At 37.9% G+C, this 4,893-nt stretch overlaps 1 long non-coding RNA gene across 1 annotated transcript; it reads right to left on the reverse strand.

Moving 5' to 3' along the window:
- Positions 1 to 2,920: 2,920 nt before the first annotated feature.
- Positions 2,921 to 3,894, reverse strand: LOC113110869 (uncharacterized). The gene is made up of 3 exons (XR_003293207.1): positions 3,845 to 3,894; positions 3,182 to 3,255; positions 2,921 to 3,075 (listed from the first exon to the last, which is right to left on the reverse strand). It is a non-coding gene; the product is annotated as an uncharacterized LOC113110869 (long non-coding RNA).
- Between the last annotated feature and the right edge of the window lie 999 nt (positions 3,895 to 4,893).

Genomic DNA, 4,893 nt, shown 5'->3' on the forward strand with positions numbered 1-4,893 from the left:
TAAACTTACTGCAGCGTCTTCACCGCATCCAGAAATATTGACCTGGTTTCACAATAAGGAAACTGCTGACCTCCACTGAATCATCGAAGACTTGTACCATTAATTAATAATGCTTACATTTTGCCTTAAATACAGACAAGGGAGAAATGCTTAGAGGGTGTTTTATCCCTCTACAAGGATAAGGACAGAAACAATCATTCTGCAATTATTTTAAACACACCGTGATTCAAACCACGATTTGATGAACATTTAAGACTTCATCTTGCTGCTTCCTGGATCAAAGCAAATCAAAAAGGCATACAATTATTGAATAAAGCTCTTTTGTACCCGAAAGAGTGTGCGAAACAGCAAACGGGTATGCAATAACTCAATCTGGAGCAATGCCTCATGCATCGGAGTCATGTTTTGCCCGCATTCTGCTGCCAGTAGATAGAGTTACTCTTAAGCGAACCACATTGTGTTCTCACCATGTCCATCTTTACCATACTCCGATTATTTTTTTTTGTTTTGTGTGTATGGTATAGTAATATATATAGTTTTTGTGTATAGTAAACTACAGCCAAAACAAAACACCTCCAATTCATTTTGAAGTATGCATTGCATTGCAGACTATATTTTTCTTTAATTCAATTTCAGCCTTTTGTGGTTTCTCGTGCAAGGGAATATCACTTTTGACTGAATCAATTGTGCAGCTCCAACCTACTTGAATCTTGAAATAAACGAAGTAACTACATTACTGACAGACCTCTGCTGAATATTCATGATCGAGCTTCAATCCAGGAGCTACAGATTGCAATCAGTGAACCATAAAACTGTAAGGGCAGCGCTGAACCTCTGCATCTGTAAAATTAAAATTAATCACTGCGTAGTTTATCTGGGATCCTGTTGTTTGCTGGACCACTGGTAGCCATGGCAACGTGAAAACGGGCAAGGCAGGTATAGAATGGAACGCAGTGGGTGAGGTCAGAGGTCAAGTGATACGATGTGCCACTGAGGAAGACAGCTGGATGGTTAGACGGAGAAAAAGAGGGATGCTTTGAAAGAGAAAAATGGTAAGATGGAGAAAGAGAAATGATGGAATGGGGGAGTCTGGAGTTCTTCCAGCCACTGCTCTCTCCCTCTCCATCTCTGCCCTGGAATTAATCCAAAAGTTGCAGTCATTCTGTGATAGCAGCATCACTATTGACATTCATGCTTGCAACAAACAGCATCTGATTTAGGAGAGATCTGATGACACATAAACACCATTTGGAAAGGGAACAGACTGGTCAAAGTCAATCAATTCTGACCAGGGATTTGAATAAATATGAATAATCAACATGGCTAAAAGGCAAATTAATACCTTTTCGGTATGCTAAAACATCTATATGCACAACCCTGTGATATCACATAACATTCAAAGGTGTTTGAATCATTTCTAGTCAGCTGTGAAACAGAAAAGACACTCTGTGATTCATACAAAAGTCACAAGCATGTGCTCATGATATCGCTGCGATACATCTGTGAGTTCCAGGCGAAATTATCATCTTATTTCAGAGTATAAACAGAGCTCTGAGTGGATGATACACCCACACTACATGCTTTGGACTATTATACGAGCGGGTGTAAGGCAAATACATGCATTGCACATAAAATTATGAGGAGCTTTCAAACTGGTACTTGTCCCCTGGGAATGTCCTATGGTTTGAGTGAATGTCAAATGGCTTGTATCTTCATGAAATGAAGAAAAGGTGATTGATAAGTGAAGAGACAAGTGAACTAGTCAAGAGGCATTAATCCCAGATGAAGATGAATGTAAATAATTCAAACCTGCTTTTTCCATTTTAATATATTTAAATTTCAATGAATTTCTGCGATAGCAAAACTGATATTCAGATTTTTAACAGCAATTACTCTCTTTAGTCACATGATCTTTCAGAAATTTATAACAAATGTAAAAAGTATTTACAGTCCATTTTAATGCATCTTTACTGAATAAAGATATTAAGTAAAAATCGTATTGACTCCAAACTTTTGAATGTCACTGTACGATATTAATGTTTTGACATACAGTTCTGTGCTGTATATTGCAAGAGCCATATTTTTTTCTTTACTTGACAGTATATCTGGAACAGTATAATTCTGCAACACACTAATGCAAATGTAATAATCATGACTGAAAAGCATAATGATACATACCACAGTATATTGATTCAGTACATCATGTTAGATATTGCAGAAATAATTGGCTTTTAAAGTGGTAAAGCAGAGATCATAATTCACTGTGGAATATCAAAGAAACCAGGGTTGAGGGTACACAAATAAAACGCTTGTAAAAGGATCTTTAAACCCGGCAGTTACACTCAGCAGAAATGGAACAAATTACAGGAAACTGAAAACAATTTGCCCTAAAGTAAAAGGAAACAGAAATGACAAACAACAGACAACCCCTCAGCTGGAAGGTCAAGGGCAGATTTTTCTCATCTTTCTCAGCATCCGTTCTCTTCTCTGTTATCCTTCCCTCTCTTTTTTCTTAACAACTCACATATAATGAATGTCCTGCCTGCACAATTTATAGAACTTCACACCGAACACCTACATTGATGCAATGGTTCATTTAAATTTAGCTGTATAATTCAATTATTCTTTTTAAAACACTAAGCAATTTTTGAGGAACAATTACCCAAAAATATATATAATGTGCTCAAATATATATATTATATATATATATATATATATTATATATATATATATATATATATATATATATATATAACACACATAGCTTCCCAAACACTGCAGTTAATACATTAAAATAGAAGATTTGTATTTCCTGAAGCAGATACCTGCAGTCACAAGGTAGCAAAAGAATCGTGTTCGGTAAGCTTAGAAATTGTACTTTAGTTCTGTGAAAAATAAAATGCTGCATCAGTCACTTTGCTGTTGTCATGACAATAAGTATGCATCTTGTTTTCCGTCAGATGAATACAAGAATCTGCAGCAGTACAGGTTTACGTATACACAGGGAAGGCAAGACCAATCACAATTTAATGTGCATCATAACACACTCCCACCTTGCAAGCACTATAAGAAATTCTGAAAACCAATGAATAAAAAAAAAAAAAATACAAATCAAAAACAATCCAAAACAAAGAAAACCTCAGTGTGCTTTATGCATTGTGAGAGTGTTTGTCTGACTCACCTGTTTCCAGTTGTCATACACTAAAATTGTGCTGTCCTCGTCATCCACAGTCACTCGCCGCTGGTAACCCTCATCTACAACACAAACAAAGTCATTTCTATGAGAACTGACACTCAAGCATGAAGTGGAATCACTGGTATTCTATTAGCATCTCATTTTTTCCTGCAACTGAGCTGAAACTGGCAATTTCACAAGATCAATGTATAATAATATATTCTGTGGGAAGAATACAAAAAGGAGTTTTGAAAGGTAAGTTCAGAATTGGACCCGAGACAGTTGCGTAACAATAATTTATCCAGTGCAGAATCGATGCACAAGGACACTTGAGAGAAAAAAACCCATCTGTGTGTCTGATTGGCTCTTTATCCCCTAGTAAATGACATGCTCGGTTTGTGCAGAAAGTGTCTGTGCAGAGCAGTACTCTGAGGGTTCTCTCCCACCTCATTAAGACACAAAATGACAAAAGACCTGAAATAAGATGGATGCCTTCATGGCACCCACTTTATTTTTTTCCAATCAAATACTGAGAACCTTACACTAGTGATCTCGGGTTTCTGTAAGGTGATAGTGCGTTTCATCCAATTCAAATCTAAAATAGTACAGTCCTCAGCATCATGACGCTTGATGCTGAGCATAAGAAGGATAAACTAATATAATCTTTACCGGTTGCTTGGGTTTCAGAGTCTATAGAGAGTGATCTGTCTGACAGTCCAAGCCATGCAAAGTGCCAGAGAGGATTTGCCCACTCCGTTTTGGCCCAACAGTACTAATCCGAAGCGGTCCGTGGTACTTTTGCTGTGGCGGTTTGGGAAGGCAGAATCTTGGATATTGCTGATGCTGATTTGCGGAGTGGCAGACTCGTCGAGTCCCGGCGTCCAGTCGTAATCCTCGGACACAGCTTCCTCTCGCTCAGCTGATGCTTGATTGGCAAGGGGGTGCTACCCCTGCGAAGCGGGGGCGCAGCTGATAAACTTAAGCCAAAATCCTGTGAAAACCGAAGACAAGTAATAACATAACTCAGAGGCAAAGTAGTTCATCCAATAAATCTGAACATCAAGAACGATGACAGTCTTTATGATATCTAAAATTAATGTACAGGTATAGAAACAATCCAAGTGCAAGGGGGGAGGAACGTGATCCTCTGGGACTTTAGGGTTGCACACTCTATACAAAGTGGGTCAAAACACTGAGCAGTGCGTCCATTCACATAAACAAGCATATCTTGCTCTAAAAGAGCAGTATAAACATCCCAACAGACCAAAAATACAAGGAACGTAGAGTTTTCTCAGTCTCAGGGCTGTTGAGGGCTTCGTCCATCTATTTCCATCAAGCAAAATCCCAAGAGAGCTCTTAAACTGTTTACCATGTTTGCTCACAAGGGCTACTGGCATCAATATTAATATGGCAATTAATCTAGCCGCAGCACTGCAGGTCTGCTGGGGACCTGTACGTCGGATCAGAGTGTCAGGACATGCCAAAGACACACATAGGACAACCAATAAAGTAATTGAAAGGAGGTAATTAATGTAATTTAAAATCTTTATGAGGGACAGACAGGTGAAACAATAGGGATGTAGTATCTGCTTGGGGTGAGGGAAGCTCTTTAACAGTTACTTTTAATAATAATTATTATTATTATTTATAAGAAAATATGAATTTTTAATCATCATGATTATTGAAGCAGTAGGCAAACCATTTACGATTATAAATAA

Source organism: Carassius auratus, chromosome 2, assembly GCF_003368295.1.
Source record: "Carassius auratus strain Wakin chromosome 2, ASM336829v1, whole genome shotgun sequence".
Taxonomy (NCBI): domain Eukaryota; kingdom Metazoa; phylum Chordata; class Actinopteri; order Cypriniformes; family Cyprinidae; genus Carassius; species Carassius auratus.